We start from the raw sequence: 23,722 nt of genomic DNA, 5'->3' as shown, positions 1-23,722 counted from the left end.
AAATTCAGCTGTACTAAATATTTTGAAACAAATAGTTGTTGAATCCAAAAAGAAGTCATGGGAAGATTTTGGTAATAACCTGGAAAGGCTAGGTCAAGCAGCAGGGAAACCTTTCTGGACAGTAATATAGGATCTTAGGAAGGGAGGGAAAAAGGAAATGAACAGTGTTTTGAGTAATTCAGGTGAACTCATAATAGATCCCAGGGAATCACTGGAGAGGTGGAGGGAATATTTTGAACATCTTCTCAATGTAAAAGGAAATCATCATAGTGGTGTTGCAAACAGCCAAGCTCATGGGGAGGAGGAAAAGGATGTTGGTGAAATTATGCTTGAGGAAGTGGAAAGGATAGTAAATAAACTCCATTGTCATAAGGCAGCAGGAATAGATGAAATTAGACCTGAAATGGTGAAGTACAGTGGGAAGGCAGGGATGAAATGGCTTCATAGAATAGTAAAATTAGCGTGGAGTGTTGGTAAGGTACCTTCAGATTGGACAAAAGCAGTAATTGCACCTATCTATAAGCAAGGGAACAGGAAGGATTGCAACAACTATCGAGGTATCTCATTGATTAGTATACCAGGCAAAGTATTCACTGGCATCCTGGAAGGGAGGGTGCGATCAGTCGTTGAGAGGAAGTTGGATGAAAACCAGTGTGGTTTCAGACCACAGAGAGGCTGTCAGGATCAGATTTTCAGTATGCGCCAGGTAATTGAAAAATGCTATGAGAGGATTAGGCAGTTGTGTTTATGTTTCGTAGATCTAGAGAAAGCATATGACAGGGTACCAAGGGAAAAGATATTCGCCATACTGGGGGACTATGGAATTAAAGGTAGATTATTAAATCAATCAAAGGCATTTATGTTGACAATTGGGCTTCAGTGAGAATTGATGGTAGAATGAGTTCTTGGTTCAGGGTACTTACAGGAGTTAGACAAGGCTGTAATCTTTCACCTTTGCTGTTCGTAGTTTACATGGATCATCTGCTGAAAGGTATAAAATGGCAGGGAGGGATTCAGTTAGGTGGAAATGTAGTAAGCAGTTTGGCCTATGCTGACGACTTGGTCTTAATGGCAGACTGTGCCGAAAGCCTGCAGTCTAATATCTTGGAACTTGAAAAGAGGTGCAATGAGTATGGTATGAAAATTAGCCTCTCGAAGACTAAACTGATGTCAGTAGGTAAGAAATTCAACAGAATTGAATGTCAGATTGGTGATACAAAGCTAGAACAGACCGATAATTTCAAGTATTTAGGTTGTGTGTTCTCCCAGGATGGTAATATAGTAAGTGAGATTGAATCAAGGTGTAGTAAAGCTAATGCAGTGAGCTCGCAGTTGCGATCAGCAGTATTCTGTAAGAAGGAAGTCAGCTCCCAGACGAAACTATCTTTACATCGGTCTGTTTTCAGACCAACTTTGCTTTACGGGAGTGAAAGCTGGGTGGACTCAGGATATCTTATTCATGAGTTAGAAGTAACAGACATGAAGGTAGCGAGAATGATTGCTGGTACAAACAGGTGGGAACAATGGCAGGATGGTACTCAGAATGAGGAGATAAAGGCTAATTTAGGAATGAACTCGATGGATGAAGCTGTACGCATAAACCACTAGTTGCAAATCGAGGATTGTGGCGACGTTTAGTAAATTCTCAGAGGCTTGCAGACTGAACGCTGAAAGGCATAACAGTCTATAATGATAATGTATGTATGTATGTTAAGAATTAATCTGACACTATACTTTAGCCCAGTCTAGAAAGCCAAGAATAATGGGTGAGAGAATCAATTGTGCTGACCATATGACATCTGCTAGTGTTCGGGCCGAGCAGCAGTCGCTTGGTAAGTCACAGTCCTGCGGGGCTGTTGTGCCATAGGATTTGGGTTGGTTTTTATACTTAAGTGTCGATACTATCATTGTTTGTAAATAATTGAAAGAAAAAACCAGGAACAAATCAAGTCGTGTGGTAGATATGTAGGAACATACTGTACACAGTATAATAGGTTAGGTCTGCATCAGAAGAGGGCACAGTAGGGAAGGGAACAAGGACAGACATGAAAAAACAAAAGGAAAAGGGCAGTCTCCACATCTTCATACACTGCCATCTTCAAATAGACAGACTCTCTTCTCATCAATCCTAGTTCTTCTACATTCTTCCTTTCTTGACCCCAATGAGCTTGTTTCCCAACTCCATCCCATCCCATACTGTACCATCCCGCCCCGTCCCGTCCATCCATTTGAATCAGAAAGTGCCCTCGACTGCACAGGATGTGTTCCAGAATGATGACGATTTAGCTGAATATATTAATAGAGTCTGTGCCGATGATGCCTACATTGAGTTGATGAAGATGTAGTTATCAGGGTCATGTAATAATGATGTTGGTGATGTTATTTCAGAGACAGGAAGTGAGTGTAGCGAAGACATTCCACAGCACCATAAACCGCATGAAAGTGACTGTTTTACTGATTCGAAAAATGACGGAAATCAAGATATCGTAGGCCGTGATGTAGGGATTGCTGATAACAATGCCTGTATGCATAATAGTGTTTAGTGAAGTTTCAGTTGGAAATGAAACCCAGTTTGAGCCCTCCCCACTGTATCTTGAAAAACCAGGTCCTTACCATGCCTCTCCTGCTGATGCAGAGCCTGTGCAGTATTTCAACCTGTTCTTTATTGTGTATTTTAAAAATCTAATTTTGAAGAATATGAACAGGTACACATATTAGTTCTTCTTTTCTCTAAGGCCACGTTTGCCCCATTCAACAGCCTGACAATGGAGACCTGTTACTATCATAGAAATAAAAGCCATTGCAGCAGTGTTTTTGGAAATGGGTCTTACAAGAAGGCCAACTATCCTTTCATACTGGTCGACTAATTCAAGACAAATTCCTTGGTTTGGTACCATGTTTTCCCACAATATAATATTTTAGTTAATCCTGAAATTTTTGAGATTATTGCTTGCTGATTAACAAGTAGTATGTGGTGTTCATCTAACCTCTCATGGCAGACATTAATTGAGTTGCCAAGCTGATTTTTAATATCAGTAGTTTACTTCCCCAAAGCTTCTATATCCTCTTTCAGAATAACCACAATTTCATAGATATCACAGCTACTGACATATCTTCACTCTTGTTTGCTTGATCTTTTAGGTCATCACCTTAAAGTGACAAGGTTTATCAGTTAAGCTATTGGAAACTGTAGGCTCATCAGCCTAAAAGACAGGTCTAAGGTAAACAGAGTTGTCATGGAAACAGTAGCTTAGCAGCATATCAAGTTTATATGGTCTAAGTGTGACAAGTGTGAAAACTACCATACCATTAGTTTAATATCTCATGCCTGCAAAATTTTAACACACATTATTTACAGGAGAATGAAAAAACAAATTGAAACTGGGTTGGGAGAATATCAGTTTGGCTTCAGAAGAAATGTCAGAACATGTGAAGCAATCTTGACTCTATGTCTGATCTTAGAGGACCAATTTAAGAAGGACAAGCCCACGTACATGGCATTTGCAGATCTAGAAAAGGAATTTGATAATGTTGATTGGACCAAGCTATTTGAAATTCTGAAGGTGATTGGCATCAGACACCAAGGAAGAACTATTTGCAACATGTATAAAAATCAGTCTGCAAGGTGATAAGAATCAAGGGCTTTGAAAAAGAAGCAACAATCCACAATGGAGTTAAGCAAAGTTGCAGTTTGTCTGCCCTTCTTTTCAGTGTTTATATATAACAGGTGGAAAAGGAAATCAAAGAGGAATTTGGAGAGGGAATTACAATCCAAGGAGAGAAAATCAAAATTCTGAGATTTGCCGATGATATACTATTTACGATTCTGCAGAAGAACTGAAGAAATTGCTGAATGGTATGGGTAGAGTCTAGGCGAAGGAGTACAAGATGAAAATAAATAAGTCCAAAACAAAAGTAATGGAGTGCAGTTGAATGAAGGCAGATGATGCACCAAATATTAGATTAGGAAATGAAGTGTTAAAGGATGTAGATGAATATAGTTACTTGTGTAGTAAAATAACTGATGATGGCCGAAGTAAGAAGGACAACAAAATTCAGACTAGCACAAGTGAGGAAGGTCTTTCTTAAGCAAATAAATTTGTTTGCTTCGAAATTTGATCTATCCCTTTCAGACCTGAAAGAAAACTGGAGGTGTGAATTTTTGTTCATACGTCAAGAACTGACTAAAATGCTCCTCAATACACATATTAATAGTTTATTTTACAAAATAAAAACTAACATCCGAAAAACAGGACCCAAACAATTGTGCGTATCAAAATTCAAAACCTCGTATCACGTACGATGGTGTAGCTTCAAAATTTACGTTCACTAACCAATGTACACACTTCATTGAATATATTCCGGTATTCAGTAAAGCTTCTAGATTAATATAAACGCAGTAAATAAATACTTACTTTCGGCACTACTGCTTCCTGCCATCTCGCCGATCAACTGTGCTTTTTAAACTCTTCTTCCTTCGCCCTGGCGGTCAAGCACATACTAAAATCAATTGAAATACACGCCACGTGTCCTGCACAATCACTGCAGTCCGGTGTATCGCCGAAAAAACATCAAATACGGTCAGGGATAACTAAAATACGAACCCGCACAATTGTGCGTACTCGGTCTGAAAGGGCTATGAATTAGAAAGATGTTTTTGAAGACTTTCATATGGAGCGTGGCATTGTTTGGAAGTGAAACATGGACAATCACTATCTCAGAAAGAAAGAGAATAGAAGCTTTTGAAATGGGTGGGGGGTTACAGGAGAATCCTGAAGGTGAGATGGGTAGATTGAATCTTGAATTAAAATATACTGAATCATGTTGGTGAGAGGATATCGATTTGACTAAATTGGACGAGAAGAAGAGATAGAATAATAGGACACATTCTAAAACACCCAGGACTTGTTCAGTTGGTTTTCGAGGGAAGTGTAGGCTGTAAGAAAGATAGGGTAGACCAAGGTATGAATATGACAAGCAGATTCGAGCAGATGTCGGATGTAGTAGTTATGTAGAAATGATAAGATTAGCACAGGATAGGGTGGCATGAAGAGGTGCATCAAACCAGTATACAGACTCAAACAACAACAACAACAACATGAACATGGTCTAACAATGTAGTCAGTCAGTTCATGCTCCTTGTTGGTAGAAATAATTTTACCAGCTGGCCGGGTGGGAAAGGTGGTGATATTTACTGAATTTTGTGTCAAATCCTGGATTTGATTCTAAACATCCCCACACTGTTCATATAGAGTAACACTGTTGATGGTGATTCGCCTATCGGATGGGAATGTTAGGCCTTGACCAGACCACTTTCTGCTAGTTAAGGGAATCGGTATGCTGTCATAGGATAGTTAAGGGATATAACTCATTAACCACGTGTTACCTTACCATCTGCCTGCAAGTACAGTTGGGCCCGAAGAAAGAGAGCCATGGCAAACTACCTCACTCCTCATATTGCCTATTATGCCTCATTTTGGTGTCATTATTGATGTTTGATTTTCGCCTATTACCACATAATATTTGGTAGTGCTTTTGAGATTGAGTGAAGTGCTAAACTTTCGCATCTCAGAAAGTTCCAGATTATTTTCATTGCTTATTATTTCAAGTTCGATAGTGCCTATACATGCAAACAGTACAACATAACTGACGAAGAACGGGCAGCCAGATCAGAGAGAATGAAACATTTCTTGGAACAAAAGAAGAAACATCAACCAAATTTGTAACCAATATTCATAAGACTTGACTGTATGTAGATTGATTTCAGTGCTCCAATGTGGGCGTAAAATTAATTAATTAATTAATTAATTAAAAAAAAAAAGGAATTCACAACAAGCATCTTTTCAATGTTTTCCGATTACAGTCTTGTTCTCCTGTCGGGTAGAAAGTTTTTTACTGAGAGAAAGATCTCTCAACATCACAGGAAGTGATTGGACAAAACTTCAATGAATCCACTTCATCTGGTTTTATTTCAATTGCTTCATCCACCTCACCTCGTAGTGGCCTGGCTACTTTTACGGTTGCTTTCCATCATGGATTCTGCTGCAGGACTCTTATGGAACTTTTTGCTGACAGCGGCTACCTTCCCAGAGGTTCGGTCAAAACTTCCCCTGACTTCTTCCACAACCCTAAATGACTCCACCACTCCCGGAAGCTTGTTGAAGTTTGAAAGATGTTCCAGTTTATGCAGGGGAGATATTAGCTCCCACCATTGCAGTGCACAGATCTATTAAAACGTTGTTGGTCGCTGTTCACAGTGGACTGGTAGAAAAGCTGCTTTGACACAGCTTTCTGTACTCGTGTCAAATGCATCGCAGCATTTCTATGTTGATCTATATGGTACCTTTTCATATTTGATCTGAAAAACTATAAAATTTAATTAAATTACAATGGATTAAAGAAGAACTACCAGAACACTGGACAACAGCCCTCATTCACCCACTGCACAAAAAAGGAGACAAAACCAACCCTAATAACTACAGGAGAATCGTGCTGCTAGACATAACATACAAAATATTTTCAATAATCATCCTTAATAGGATGAGTTTACAACTTGAGAAAGAACTAGGAGAATATCAAGGAGGTTTCAGACCCTGGAGGAGCTGTCCTGATCAGATCATGAGTCTTAAGTTGATAATGGACTATAACAGGAGAAGAAATAGAGATATGTTGACAGCATTTGTAGATTTCCAGAAAGCTTATGATTGCATCCATAGAGAATCTTTGTTCAAAATTTTAAGACACCTTGGACTACACCCCAAATTAATAAACATGATAAAATTGACTCTCACTAACACCAAATCAAAAGTAAAGTTTAGAGGTGAAACATCAGAGATATTTGTGATTAAAACTGGACTACGGCAGGGAGATGGGCTGTCACCACTATTATTTAATTGTGCTCTAGAAATGGCAAATGGTAATGGTAATGGTAATGGTAATAAGGGAATGGTTTAGGAAATGTCCCCCCAAAATAAAGATTGGCCAAAAAATCAAAACAAATTGCCTGGGTTTCACTGACGATTTAGCATTACTAGCAGTGGACATAAAAGAAGCAAAAACCCAGATATCAGAACTTCAAAACATTGCAAATAAATATGGCCTCAAAATATAATTTGAAAAAACAGAAATCATGCCCCAAAAACCAACACAACTAAAAGAAGTTACCATAAATGGTAATAAAATCAAAATAGTAACTAAATTTAAATATCTTGGAGAACTAATAATACATAACCTAAATGAAAAAATCTCAATCCAAACAAGAACAAATCGATTAGCTAAAGCACAAAAATTAACATGGGATATCTACAAAAAGAAATGTCTATCAATAAATGCAAAAATAAAACACTACAACACAGTTATAAAACCTGAAGCTACATATGCAGCAGAAACAGTCTTTTACCTGAATAAACAACCAAAGACTGACAGACTTCAGAAAATTAAAAGGAGGATTGGAAGAACCTGCATCAACAAAAAATACCAGGAAGATGGACAGTGGCGGTTAATACCTAACAAAGTCGTGTACAAAGAGCTAGAACCCATTACAGATACTATGCGTAAGAGGAGACTGGGATTCTTTGGACATATCATGAGGATGCAGGATTCGAGACTTCTGAAACAACTAGTACAACACAATCTCGTCTCAAAAAATACCACAACAGGATGTAAATGGATCAGAGAAGTAAGAGAGGATCTGAAAGAAATAGGCCTTACAACAGAAGACACCACAAATAAGATAAAATTGAATACAAACTCAAGAATACAAACCTCCGCTTTACCCGTACACAAAACAAACCAACAACACGCATATTTTCAACTGAGGAAAGGGCACGAAGATCGGAGCGTCTGAAGAAGTACTGGGAGGACCGGAAAGCCTGAACAATCCCTTCAAAGAGACCTGAACGACGGACTGACTAAAGTGATCCTATGTGGTCATAAGAGAAGAAGAAGAAGAAATTACAATGTTTCAAAATCTTAAATTTCTATAGCTGGGCTAACTGGCAATAATGCTTAGTATAAACATGCACTTGTTTCATAAAAAAAATAAAAAAATAAGAAGACTATTGGAGGTGATGTTTATAAAAGTACAAAACGTTAAAGTAGGAACAACAGAATTCATAATTTAAATGGAAATATGTCCTCAAAAATGTTTAGTTCTAACCTGGCAGTTTCCTATTGAGTTCACCGGGTGAAAAAAATAATTAAAATGATGTGAAATGAAACCAGAGCAGCATTCTTACTTATATAGAAGAATTAAAATGGAGGCACTATGAATCTCAGATTTGTGAACATTTTATATGTTGCTATTCGCCAGTTTGTTCAACCAGTTCAGCTGTCATGAAGACTATTCAAAGACTATATTCTGTTGCCTGCAATAGATTCTGCATCATGTGTGCCCACAAGGCTGCCACCCTCATTAAAAATTGGAAAACTGAGTGATTTGAAATTGTCGTGGCATGCGCCCACCACCTTACTTTTCATCACAATTTAGCAAGACTCTAGATGGGATGCTAGAGCTTACGCCCCTCAAACTCTCTTTGCTTGCCCCCCTTCCTCCCAGCACAACGGTTACTAACCGGACCTCACCAATCCAGACCAACGGTCTTCTGACTGACCTGATCCTGTAAAGACAGTCTTTGCAGCCTTATAAAACACGCTGTAACATCATCCAAGCCATGCCATCTTGTATGTCTAGCCTCTGTGACATCGTCCTAGCTGCATCACATTGGATCTTCAACATATGTTTCCCGAAGGCTTAGCGGAAGCGTAATAGAGTTCACTAGAGCCTACACATAGCTCTGGTGAAAGTTACTCAAAATTTTTTTATAATTACATTTCAGTTGTAGTCCGCTTCTGTGGTGTAGTAGTTAGCATGATTAGCTGCCACCCACGGAGGCCCGGGTTCGATTCCCGGCTCTGCCACGAAACTTGAAAGTGGCTTGAGGGCTCGAACTGGGTCCACTCAGCCATGGGAGGTCAACTGAGTACACGTGGGTTCAGTTTCCACCTCAGCCATCCTCGAAGTGGTTTTCCATGGTTTCCCACTTCTCCTCCAGGAAAATGCCAGGATGGTACCTAACTTAAGGACACGACCACTTCCTTCCCTCTTCTTTGCCTGTCCCTTCTAATCTTTCCATGCCTTCGTAAGGCCCCTGTTCAGCATAGAATATGAGGCTGTCTGGGCTTGGTACTAGTCCTCCTTCTCAGTTGTATCCCCAACCCAAAGTTTCATGCTCCAGGACACTGCCCTTAGACGGTAGAGGTGGGATCCTTCACTGAACCTGAAGAAAAAAATCTACTCTGGAGGGTAAACAGATTAGGAAAGAAAGAAAGACAGAAAGAATGAAAGAAGGAAAGAATGAAATAAAGAAAATATTTCAGTTGTAAATTTCTGTTTTGACAGAAAATGAATCAGAGATCGTAATACAGATTTTTAATGTTCATCCCCTCTGTGACAAGAGACAACCGGCATTCTAACTCCTCGTTCAGTAATTAAATGATTATTTACATTTTACCAATATAAATTATTGAAAGTTAATGACTAATACAGCATTGCAACAAAACAACTTTCTACAAAACATAAATTAATAGAGATATGAGTTTTGCAACGTAGTTCAACATTGATTGTTTCTCAATGTCTTAGGAGGTTGTAGGGGTTGAAGGCTTCGAGGTCAAATTGTTCCTTGTTTCTCCTGACAGAAATTTCCCAAGAACTACTTCTGGTGACATCCGAGAATTACCATTTTTGTTCGTGGGGTAAACAGATCTTGAGAAATGAGAAGATAATAATAATAATAATAATAATAATAATAATAATAATAATAATAACGACTGAACAGGATAGAAACAACTCTTAACAGTCATTTGGGTGAATGATGAAAACCTACAACCTGTTTTCCAGTCATTGACCAGGTCAGGGATGGAATGAATGAAACCCCCATCTTGCAGCGAGGATAGGAATTGTGCTGGCTGCCGAGGCCTGTTGCACTCCTCTGGAGTAATGATTAATAATTAATGAAATGAAATGATAATGGAGAGTGTTGCTGGAATGAAACATGACAGGGAAAATCAGGGTACCCGGAGAAAAACCTGTCTCGCCTCCACTTTGTCCAGCAGAAATCTCACATGGATTGACCGGGATTTGAACCACCAAACCCAGCGGTGAGAGGCCGACGTGCTGCCACCTGAACCACGGAGGCTTCATTTGGGTGAATAACAGAGTGAATTTAGAAAGGGCAGATATTCAACCATCACAGATTAATGAACTCCAAAAACATAGTAATAAGATTTATAGATTTTAAAAAGGCTTTTGACTCTGTTGATAGGGAAACTCTAGATATTATAATCCGAGAGTTCAGAGTTAAAACCAAATTGATAAACCCAATCCGTGAAACCCTCACAGACACCGTATCAAAAGTAAAATTTATGGGTGAAATATCTACACCATTCAGAAAAAAATACAGGCGTAAGGCAAAGTGATGGTTTATCTCCGCTCCTATTCAATTGCGTTCTGGAGAAAATAGTCAGAATTTGGAATGAAAAACTGAAAGAACTCAAGCTATCACCAATAACACTGGAAGAAAGAATAGAGATGTTAAAAAAAACTGTCTAGCATTTGCAGATGATTTTGCCATACTTTCAGAAAACTTGAAAAATGCAGCAATACAAGTCAATCTCTTGGAAGAATTAGCCATCAGAACAGGTTTAAGAATTTCTGTAGAAAAACAAAATTTATGACAAATATAAAAAATGTTCCAGAATTTCTAGTAAAAGAAATTGGTTGAATAAAGAAGGTAAAGAAATTCAAATATTTGGGAGAAACAATTCAAGAAAAATTATTTGGAAAAATTCACTGCAGAAGAAAGGATACACAAGTGGAAAGAGCATACAGTATCTATAACAAAAAGTGTTTATATAAAAACCTCAAAATACAACACTACAACACAGTAGTTGAACTGGAATGTCTATATGCGAGTGAATGTCTAGTACTTAATTATAATCTGATTAAATTAGAAGTACTGGAAAGAAAAATTATACAGAAAATGCTTGGCCCACTAAGAAGTACAGAACTCTGGAAATCAAGAAGTAGTGATGAATAATATACCGTAACGTAGAAAACATGATGGATACAATGCAGAAGCGGCTATTGATATTTTTTGGACATTTATGCAGAATGGATGACAACAGGTGAACCAAACAGATCTTCAAATATCTTTGGAACAAGAAATCAACAACAACCTGGATTCAAGAAGTCAAGAAAGATTGGAATGAAACAACTTAAGGGTAGAGAAAGGAACAGAGAGAGAGAGAGAGAAAGATTTTTTAGAAAGAAAGTGTTAAACTTGGCAGGATTCCAAGGTCGTGAGGAAAAGAAAACAGGTTCAAAATGGTCTGAGGACAGGAAGAGGAGGCATAGTGAGCAGATGAAGGAATATTGGAGGAGGAAGAAGGAACAACAAAGGATGAAGCTTTGAAATTGTCTCGTGGTCCCTAGAAGACCCTAACGGAGAAAGAAAGAACAATAATCTGTGCCTGATAAGTTTATGCAAGGGTCAGGCTCTGAATTGAGTTAGGAATGGACATAGCTCTGTATAAAACAGTGGGATGGGGCACCTAAACCCTGACATGGTGCATCCCACTGGCTGATACAGGACATGCTGTAGATTTGCAGGGAAGCAACCATGGAACAACTAAGGTATAAAGGAAGCCTGTCAGTGGCCTGTAAGGCATAGGAGGAGTACTCCCAACAGCTTGGAGGGCAGAAGAACCAGCTCCAGGTTTTACCAATTTGGTTTTTTCTTAGTCAAGGCACTGTCCGTCCTCTAAGTGCTACTGCACACAACTACCATGATGGATGCAAAACATTCGGAAATGACTACCCCAGCAGGTAAAATCTGAGGCCAAGGCATTGGTTTAACATCGCCGTGGTCTGGGGCTCTTGATTTTGGCTGCCCTAATCCATCATTTTTGGATCAATCGGAGGATCCATCAGCTTGCAGCCTTACAAAGAAGTATACTCATGTTCATAAAAAATAGAACACCTTGAAAGACTAGAGATAGGAAGTTCATATTCACAGGACATGTTCATTAGTATGTTCTGCAGAAAAAATTTAGCATTTCAGTTACCTAGTTTCAGCATGTGTCCTGTTGGTTAGTAGGTACTGGGTACTCCATGGGCACTGATAAGTTGTTCCATGCGTGATGGCATCGATGTGTATAAGGCGAGAATGGCTTTGTGGGGTACAGCCATCCTTACTGCAATCACCTGGTTCCACGTCAATCTTTAGTGGTTGGCATTGGGTCAGAGCACCGCACTCTTCATTTCAGCCTATCCCACACATTTTCAATTGGCGACAAGTCCGGTGATCGGGCAGGCCAGGGCTACAGTCTGACATCCTGTGACAACAAGAAGGCACATGCTTGTACAGTGATATGTGATCCCGCCTGCTGAAATACGGTGCCTGGGGTGTCGTGCTGAAAGGGTATGACTATGGGTTGCAGGATGTCATTCACCTAGGTCAAACTGGTCACAGTGCCCTGGATATGCACCAACTGTGATTTGTGGTTGAACCCAATAGCACCCTACACCATGAGGCCTTGAGTTTGCACTGTATGACTTGTGGGAATGCAGTCAGTGTGATGCCTCTCCCCGTCTGTGTTGAACCAAAATGCGGCCATCATTTTCAAACAAACAGAACCTGAATTCATCCAAAAACACTATTTGCTGCCCCAGTAATGTCGTTCCATACACCATTGCAGTCTAGCATGTTTATGCACATTAGTCAAAGGTAGGCAGAGAAGTGGACAACGCACCGGTAACATAGACCTTAATAAACAGCCACGGACTGTCACTCCTGATAGCGTACGATGTATTACACTCTTCCACTGTTGTGTCAGAGCCAAGGAGAACGCAGATTTCTCCTGCAATGCCATTCGGATGAGGTGTCCGTTTTCTCGGGGTATGGTCTGGGTGGTGTGACCAGACCCATCTCTTTGTGTTCTACGGCCTTCTGTGAACCATTCTGTACTCACCCGTTGCACTGCCAGCACACTTCGTCTCATGGGAGCAGCAATTTCTGGGATGGATGCATCACATTCTCTCATGCCAATATTGCGCCCTCTTTCAAACTCACTCAGTTGACGGTACGATTCTCGCATACATGTGCAAGGCATCTTGAACGTCTGCCCAAGTCACACTGATCCATTACCTTCGGTTTATAGCAACAACAAGAGCCGTAGGCACATTTTACCATTTAGTGGTGGTTCGTCGATATGTCGATGTGGACCATGAACCTGAGGGCCGACATGATTCAAATGCTAATCATTTCTTGAGAACATACTAATGCACATGTCCTGAGCATATGTACTTTCTATCTCTAGTTTTTCAAGTTGTTCTGTTTTTTATGAACATGAGTGTATTTCTTTGGTACCTTTAACATGAACACACTATTTAGAATTGGCAAATAAATATATATTTTTTTGCTAGTGGCTTTATGTTACACTGACACAGGATATGTCTTATGGCGATGATGGGATAAGAAGCGGCCGTGGCATTAATTAAGGTACAGCCCAAGCATTTGCCTGGTGTAAAAATGGAAAACCATGGAAAAATAAACAGAACTGATTAAATTATCAATCAATCAATCAATCAATCAATCAATCAATCAATCACTACTGATCTGCAATTAGGGTAGTCGCCCAGGTGGCAGATTCCCTATCTGTTGTTTTCCTAGCCTTTTCTTAAATGATTGCAAAGAAATTGGAAATTTATTGAACATCTCCCTTGGTAAGTTGTTCCATTCCCTAACTCCCCTTCCTATAAATGAATATTTGCCCCAATTTGTCCTCTTGAATTCCAACTTAAATTTCATATTGTGATCTTTCCTACTTTTAAAGACTCCATCCCAACATATTCATGTACTGATGTCCTCCCTTGCCATCTCTCCACTGACAGCTCGGAACATACCACTTAATTGAAATAATAACATTAAATTATTTATTAGACCACCTAATCAATACAAAATCGTCTTGGATGATTTACATAAATTTGTTAACTAATAGTGGTACATGTTTCGCCTTCCCTGAAGGCATCATCAGCCATAGTCTTAACCTTAAATTAAAAATAAGCGTCTAAATAACATGTAGTAATGAAATGAATTTTAAAATCTTGAAGAGATTTGAAGTAAAATAACATTAAAAATAACAATGATGGTTTGAAAATACAATGTGATGAGATATAATAGTGGAAGTATTAACAAAATTAACATTAGAAGGCTGCTAAAATAAGTGCAATGGATAAAACAACAGATTGTTATACAACAAGTAGTAAGATTGCATAAAAGTAAAGTTGATAGTCTGGTGGTTATAATTAGTCGATGGAGAAAAATCGTATATAATCACAGTAAAGAAGAGAGAATAAAAGTCAAAGTTAGTCGAGAGATCCGAAGTTAATCATGATCTTGAAGATAAAAGACGAAAGTCAGATGCATATGGTGAAGTTGTAGAACACGTTGAGGATCTGAAGTTGGTGAATAGAAGTTGAAGAACAGTTTCAAATAGGATCACTATGGACCATCTCAAAATTTGAAGTGATGTTCAAATGTTGTAAATTGTGAGTTTGTAGATATTCTAGTTGAAAAAGCATATAAAAGTGGAATCTGTAAAAGGAAGCAAGAAACGTAGAGTTAATTGTGTGAAAAGATATTTGAAAATATTGAAGTAGAATCGTGTGCACTTACCATTTGACGGTGACAAAGATAGCTTGTAACGTTATGAGTTAGAAGTATTTGCAACAGTAGACTTCTTGCTACGTGTGTTATAACTGAAGGTTTGTTCTGGAGGGGGATCTGTTTGCGTTGACGTAACTATTGGAGGGGGGCTGCTATTGGTGGGAGGGAAGGAAGAGAGTGTATTACTGCGCGTGTTGTAACGGTGTAAGGCTATTGGAGGGAGCGATGTTACGGTGGGTGTGGCTATGGGTTTATTGGTTGTATTTGAATTAGGGGTACTAGCGGCGGAGGGAAGGGAGGGGGTATATTAGCTGTAGGAGAGGTGGGAACGCTAACTGATGTGAGGTTGAAGATTTTTAAGAATATGTTGGTGAGGGAAGTTGATTCTCGTAATAAAATAAGAATCTGTTCATACAAGGGGCTTTTTTATCAATAGTGTCAATTAGATTCTTATCTTTATTAAAATGTTGGTCGAGGAAAATAAATAAGTTTTCATATTCTGTCATGAGTTTGCTCTTATCGACTCTTTTTAGGATATGGAGGTCTTGTTCTGTTGTGGTGAATTTATGCCTTGTGTCCCTCATGTGGTTGGCCATTGCGGAGAATTTGTTGTGTCTTTGGGCATTGTAATGCTCGGCGTATCTGGTGGAGAAGCTGCGGCCAGTTTGGCCAACATAATAAAAATTACATGTAGAGCATTTCAATCTGTATATTCCTGATCCAGAGTAACTATTGTCTGTGATGTTAATAGAGTTGTGATTGAAGAATAAATTACGATTAGTGTTTTTTGTTGTGTAGGCTATTTTTATTTCGTGCTTCATTAATGAATTGGTTATCGGATAAATGCTATGGTTAGTGAACGTGAATTTAGCGTATTTTGGTTTGACGGGTTTCAATGGAGTTAAATTGGTAGCTAATTTCAGTTTGGTTTTATTGATGATTTTATCAATCATACTCGTGTTAAATCCATTGAATTTAGCTATTTCCTTAATGAATAGTAATTCTTTCTTTAAATTAATAGAGGACATAGGGATCTTTAATGCTCTATATATTAAACTGTGATAAGTGGCTTTTTTATGTGAGTTGGGATGTAAAGAATCTTTTTTTTAATGGTTGTTGGAGAAAATGTGGGTTTTCTGTATATTTGGAAGTCGAATTTGTTCAATGCTCGTGTGATTTTGATGTCTAAGAAGTTCAAAGAGTTATTGAACTCATCTTCTTTAGTGAATTTAATATTATTATCTAAGTTGTTGAGAAATGATAGTATGTTATTGCTGTTGTTGATTTGTTTATCAATGATAGCTATGGTATCATCTGCATAGCGATGCCAAAGACAGAGTCCGTTGATGTTATTAATAATCTTACTATGTTCGAGATTATCTAAGTATATATCGGCTAGTATTCCAGATAACGGGTCTCCCATCGCTAGACCTTCTTGTTTGTAAATTGTCTTATTGAAGGTAAAATAGTTCTTGTCTAAAACGAAATTAAGTAATTTTAACCATTCATCAATTTCGATTTTACTCAATGGGCTATGTTTCAACAGATTGTTTTTATGATGTTAATAGTATTGTTGCTAGGGATATTAGTATACATGTTGGTCATGTCAAAAGAACATAAAACGTGGTTTGGTTGTAGAGTGAACTTATTTAGGGAATTACAAAGTTCGATCGAGTTCTTTATGGGTTGGAGTTGTGAAATTTGAAGTGTTTTTTCAGGAATTTGTGTAGGAATTGAGAGGTTTTATAGGTAGGACTATTGATACTATTAATTATAGGCCGAAGGGGGACATCCTTTTTAGGAATTTTGGGCAGTGATCTGACTGTAGGTAATTTTGGGTTCATTACAGTTAATTTCTGATAATCTTGATCATTTAAAATGAAGTTAGAATTTTTAAGAAGGTTCTTTAAGTTACGCTGTATTTTGTTTGTTGGATCTTTGTTAATTAAGGTATAGGTATCGTCTGAAAAAAAGGTTTCAGTTTTATTGATGTAATCTTGTTTGTTCATTATTACTATGGTGTTGCCCTTATCTGCTTTTGTAATTACTACGTTGTTGTTATGGATTTTGGATTTCAGGTTTAGAATTTGTTTTGAGACGATGTAGTTATTATTAGATGTTATCTCATTAATCAAAGTTGGGAGTTTCTTTTTTACTTCATATCATACGTCATTCTGTTTATCAATTGGGATTTGTTTATCGATATTAGTTTCGGTTTCAGCGATGGTAGTGATGATGTCTTCTGCCTTTTTGTGATTAGGCCAATAATGTTTGATGCCTTTATGTAATAGATTTAATTCTTGGTTAGAGAAGGTTGCATTAGATAGGTTGATTGTAGTGGGAATGTTAGTCAAATGGGAAGGGGACACTTTGTTGTTTGTATTTTGGTCAGGAGTTTTACATTTGTTTTCTTGAAGACAAAGTAATTTATGGTTTAGGGTTTTCTGTTTCCTGTCTAATACGTAAGATAGTTTAAGGTCAGTGTACCTATACCTTAATTAACAAGGATCCAACAAACAAAATACAGCGTAACTTAAAGGACCTTCTTAAAAATTCTAACTTCATTTTAAATGATCAAGATTATCAGAAATTAACTGTAATGAACCCAAAATTACCTACAGTCAGATCACTGCCCAAAATTCATAAGAAGGATGTCCCCATTCGGCCTATAATTAATAGTATCAATAGTCCTACCTATAAAACCTCTCAGTTCCTACACAAATTCCTGAAAAAACACTTCAAATTTCACAACTCCAACCCCTTAAAGAACTCGATCGAACTTTGTAATTCCCTAAATAAGTTCAGTCTACAACCAAACCACGTTTTATGTTCTTTTGACTTCACCAACATGTATACTAATATCCCTAGCAACAATACTATTAACATCATAAAAAGCAATCTGTTGAAACATAGCCCATTGAGTAAAATCGAAATTGATGAATGGTTAAAATTACTTAATTTCGTTTTAGACAAGAACTATTTTACCTTCAATAAGACAATTTACAAACAAGAAGGTCTAGTGATGGAAGACCCGTTATCTGGAATACTAGCCGATATATACTTAGATAATCTCGAACATAGTAAGATTATTAATAACATCAACGGACTCTGTCTTTGGCATCGCTATGTTGATGCTACCATAGCTATCATTGATAAACAAATCAACAACAGCAATAACATACTATCATTTCTCAACAACTTAGATAATAATATTAAATTCACTAAAGAAGATGAGTTCAATAACTCTTTGAACTTCTTAGACATCAAAATCACACGAGCATTGAACAAATTCGACTTCCAAATATACAGAAAACCCACTTTTTCTCCAACAACCATAAAAAATGATTCTTTACATCCCAACTCACATAAGAAAGCCACTTATCACAGTTTAATATATAGAGGTTTAAATATCCCTATGTCCTCTATTAATTTAAAGAAAGAATTACTATTCATTAAGGAAATAGCTAAATTCAATGGATTTAACACGAGTATGATTGATAAAATCATTGATAAAACCAAACTGAAACTAGCTACCAATTTAACTCCATTGAAACCCGTCAAACCAATATACGCTAAATTCACGTTCACTAACCATAGCATTTATCCGATAACCAATTCATTAATGAAGCACGAAATAAAAATAGCCTACACAACAAAAAACACTAATCGTAATTTATTCTTCAATCACAACTCTATTATCATCACAGACAATAGTTACTCTGGATCAGGAATATACAGATTGAAATGCTCTACATGTAATTTTTATTATGTTGGCCAAACTGGCCGCAGCTTCTCCACCAGATACGCCGAGCATTACAATGCCCAAAGACACAACAAATTATCCGCAATGGCCAACCACATGAGGGACACGGCATAAATTCATCGCAATAGAACAAGACCTCCATATCCTAAAAAGAGTCGATAAAAGCAAACTCATGACAGAATATGAAAACTTATTTATTTTCCTCGACCAACATTTTAATAAAGATAAGAATCTAAATGACACTATTGATAAAAAGAGCCCCTTGTATGAACAGATTCTTATTTTATTACGAGAATCAACTTCCCTCACCAACATATTCTTAAAAATCTTCAACCTCACATCAGTTAGCGTTCCCACCTCCCCTACAGCTAATATACCTCCTCCCTTCCCTCCGCCGCTAGTACCTCTAATTCAAATACAACCAATAAACCCATAGCCACACCCACCGTAACATCGCTCCCTCCAATAGCCTTACACCGTTACAACACGCGCAGTAATACACTCTCTTCCTTCCCTCCCACCAATAGCAGCCCCCCTACAATAGTTACGTCAACGCAAACAGATCCCCCTCCAGCACAAACCTTCAGTTATAACACACGTAACAAGAAGTCTACTGTTGCAAATACTTCTAACTCATAAGGTTACAAGCTATCTTTGTCACCGTCAAATGGTAAGTGCACACGATTCTACTTCAATATTTTCAAATATCTTTTCACACAATTAACTCTACGTTTCTTGCTTCCTTTTACAGATTCCACTATTATATGCTTTTTCAACTAGAATATCTACAATCTCACAATATACAACATTTGAACATCACTTCAAAGTTTGAGATGGTCCATAGTGATCCTATTTGAAACTGTTCTTCAACTTCTATTCACCAACTTCATATCCTCAACGTGTTCTACAACTTCACCATATGCATCTGACTTTCGTCTTTTATCTTCAAGATCATGATTAACTTCGGATCTCTCGACTAACTTTGACTTTTATTCTCTCTTCTTTACTTTGATTATATACGATTTTTTGCCATCGTCTAATTATAACCACCAGACTATCAACTTTACTTTTATGCAATCTTACTACTTGTTGTATAACAATCTGTTGTTTTATCCATTGCACTTATTTTAGCAGCCTTCTAATGTTAATTTTGTTAATACTTCCACTATTATATCTCATCACATTGTATTTTCAAACCATCATTGTTATTTTTAATGTTATTTTACTTCAAATCTCTTCAAGATTTTAAAATTCATTTCATTACTACATGTTATTTAGACGCTTATTTTTAATTTAAGGTTAAGACTATGGCTGATGATGCCTTCAGGGAAGGCGAAACATGTACCACTATTAGTTAACAAATTTATGTAAATCATCCAAGACGATTTTGTATTGATTAGGTGGTCTAATAAATAACTTAATGTTATTATTTCTGTTACGGAGTTTTCCGTGGTAGTTAGAGGTGAAAGAAGGTGCGGGGGTGAACAGGTCTCAGGCTACGAAATTAAAGTTAATTTAAAATTTAACAAGGTTGTATTTTCTTTGTAAAATCAAGAAACAACAAGCATGGCAGGTACAGAGTAGCAAAGCCACTAGTCGAGAATGTACAATTACAGAGTTACAGGATGGGCTCCGAGAGCCAAACCCACAATACTTGAACAATTAGCCCAATCTTACGATATACAGAAATTCAACAAAGGGGCAGAAGACCCCAATCATGCCCAGGAGCACTTGCTCCCAATTACACAGAAAAGCCTCCTCGAGGCATACAACACTCAATTTTCGAGAAAGAGCCACTCGCTCTCAACTTTAAGCCTATCAAAGGCCACACCAAACTCCACCTTCAAGTTGTCCTCTAAGGACATAGACACAGGGGTAAAATACCCAACCTACTGAGGCCTATTAAGTGAGAAAAAGGTTAATTACATGACCTCTAAAATAACAATTTGAGAGGAGGCGATCTGCACTCCTAATACATTTTGTTTAAAACCTAGTCTGGCTCTAGGCCGCTAATGCAAGGGCTAATCCCATACTACAGAGGTGACTTTAGAAAAGAACAATTTACATTACATTAAGGAAGAATCGGTTGTGAGAAATAAGTTCACCTCAAAGCAATATGAGTGGGAGCTCGAGAGGGTTAAGCACTCTCTATCCCAATATGTAGCTTTAAAAGAGAATAGATGCTAAGAGTAGTTACATTTTAGGGAAAAGTTACATGTGGAAACGCTTCGGACCCGCCCCGAGAGTTAAACTGCTGAGCTAGCAAGAAAAGAAGTTATTAAATGGCCATTACCTGGTTGTTGAACTGCTGCCCGAAGAAAGAGGCGCTTCCCGCCCCCTGCTACGTACTTTACACACCAAAAGCTGTTACTGGAGTGGCCCGGAGACCCGAAAATCAGCAGTTTATATACTCTCGCGGAAAGTTCGAGGCGTTTTTGGAATGAGAACACCCGCCCACAAAAACTTTATTGGCTAGGGTTAAGCAAGATATTCAAGTTGGGGGAAGATACATCAGATTGGTCAGAAATTAATTAAAGAAATTCGGGATTGGCTAAATACAAAACAAGGGGAAAGAAAGGGGTATACAGCCAACTTAAACAATAACAGAAAGAAATTTAACAAGAAATAAACTTTTGAAATAAAAATTTCTCCAAAAAACAGTTCTTTCACTTCGCACTAGGATGCACCATTGTAGTTTTTCCGTAGTGTCCTCTAGAAGAGAAAGTTCACACTTTTTACTACAGGTAAAACAAAAATACATCAAAAATGACCCAGTTCAAAAACTCCAAAATTTCCAAGTAGTGACATCTTCTGAGAAACTTGAAAATAATACCGTAGATAAAGTTCAGACTTCCTCCAGCAGAGGAGTTTCAACTGGCGCAAATTTTAAATAAGCGGCGTGGAGGTGTACCGCCCGGTACAGACCTCCCCCCCGAAAAGTTCCTCCAAGGGGTAACACAGAAGAACATAAACTTTTGTTTGAAAACAAGGTCCAAGTTATGTTGTTGATATGGAGATTAATTGCAGAAGCATTTATCAAAATTGTTGAAATTTGATTTTATCCAGTTTCAAAATTTCTCGTAGTAACTGCTGAAGTAATGTCTTTATGTTTGTAGAAGTTGAATTCAGAAGGAAAACTTTAGTTTTTAAAGTTGAGGAAAAATTTTCTAAGTCCACCAGGTATTGCAGTAAAATCCAAGAAAAGGTAGTAATGTTGAACTGGAATGTCCATATAGCTGGATATGTACTTCAAACGTTGATAATTTTAACGGCCAGACAAGCTGCCACTGCTTGAGTTCAGAGGAGGCCGCCCGGACCCCTCAAGTACCCTGAGATACCGCTCGCCCGCACTATGAGAGGAGTAGTGGTGTTGAAGCACGCCGCGCCCGCGGCGAACATATACAGGCTGCGGGCCAGTAGCAGGTTGTGCGCCGCACATCAGGCTTGGCCGGGAGGAGGGCTCCGGCTCGCCGTACACAGGTTGGCCTCACTGGAGAAGGGCGGGCCCGTACCCTGCCTCAGGAGCGGTACGGCGCCGCGCTGCTGCGGGGGCACTGAAACATTAAAGCTCGGCGGCAGAATTTTGTTGGACCATCGTCTTTTTGAGGGCACAGGCTTTGTGGAAAGGTTGAGGGGCCAGCGGCGTGCAGATATCCATTTCATGTACAAGCCACTGTGTGTAGTGGAGCAGGAGACGGGAGCATGGTAATGAATCAGATCAAAAATTAGATGTATGGCTTTTCAGGCGTTTGCTCTATTAACCAGCATTTCGTCTTAGGTCTGACACTAGACTTGTCAGAGTGGGATGTGTCAGACCCTACCCACTGATGCTGGGGTGTATGCAGGTGAACTTATCAGAAGCCTCTTATGTGGCACAGTCTGATAACTGCATACGGGAGATAAAACTCCACAATGGAATTAATGCCCGCCTAGAATTAGCATGGTAATGGCCGTGGCAACGACAGGATGGCAGTTTAACGGTTCGGGGAAGGTTTTACAAAAATGCTTACATATAAAACAAAATATTATAGAAGGGGCAGAATGCCTTAAAAGTGAAAACTCAAATAAAAAATATAACCTTCATATTCCTTTCAAGATTATATGAAGCAAGTTAGCACAGAAATTATACAGGTTTCACCTGCGACAGGTGAATCCTAAATATCCTCTCGGTGGCTGGATTGCTTAATAATAATGTGACCGGCGTAAGGAAATCTAGAATGATACACGGCCCATGAAATCTGGGGGCAAGCTTGCCCGCGGGAACAAAATTCTTGACCATCACCTGGTCACCTACCTTCAAATGGGTGGGTCTCCGTCCACGATCATATCTTTCCCTAACCTTTTCATGAGAGACTTTAAGATTGGCTTTAGCCTTCTTCCAAAGATCTTTAATGTTGTCTGGGTCTATTGTCTCAGGTAGAATGTCACTCAGAGACCAGAGGTTAGAGAGCGGCGTGTTGGGAACGAACTTAAACATCAAAGAAGCTGGAGTAAACTTGTGAGATTCATGAACCGCCAAATTCAAAGCAAAAGCTAACCAATGCAGGGACGTGTCCCATCTAGAATGATCTTCATGATGATAGGCAATAAGCGCGGACCTGAGATTACGATTAACCCGTTCAGCCAGAGATGGTTGAGGGTAATAAGCAGAAGTTGTCACATGAGATATGGACAGGTCAAAGCAGAATTTACGAAATAAATTAGATGTGAAAGCCTTAGCATTATCAGATACAATATATTGACACGGACCAAAAGAAGCAAAGATAGAATTTAGACAAGTAATGGTGGACTGAGCGGTAGCCAGCTTAGTCGGAAATAACCAGGAAAATCTTGTAAAACCATCTACGCATACAAAGATGAACTTGTTGGCATTTCCCTTTGACTGGGGGAAGGGTCCTACATAATCAATATACAGGCGTTCCATGGGGCGCGAAGCCTGATGAGAGGACAACATGCCTACCTTGGTGGACATGGTGGGTTTACTAAGCAAGCAGGATTTACAAGCTTTTACTAGTTCACGGACTTCACCGTCCATCTCCTTCCAGATGAACATTTCACGAATCTTCTCACGAGTTTTAAAGATGCCTAGATGCCCTCCTAATGGGGTCTCATGATAATACTTGAAGATCATAGGTACAAGAACAGCTGGAACGACAACTTTCATCATCTTATCATGCCTCGATGGGCAACATGAAACACCATTCCTCAGAACATAAGGGACGACATGTTCCCC

At 38.5% G+C, this 23,722-nt stretch overlaps 1 protein-coding gene across 1 annotated transcript in view; it reads left to right on the top strand.

The window, feature by feature from the left end:
• LOC136877292 (dynein axonemal heavy chain 5) overlaps window positions 1-23,722 on the top strand; it is a 363,203-nt gene that overhangs the window by 120,283 nt on the left and 219,198 nt on the right. The window lies entirely within an intron of this gene.

This window comes from Anabrus simplex, chromosome 7 (genome assembly GCF_040414725.1).
Source record: "Anabrus simplex isolate iqAnaSimp1 chromosome 7, ASM4041472v1, whole genome shotgun sequence".
NCBI lineage: Eukaryota > Metazoa > Arthropoda > Insecta > Orthoptera > Tettigoniidae > Anabrus > Anabrus simplex.
This window is presented reverse-complemented; position numbering and strand designations above follow the sequence as displayed.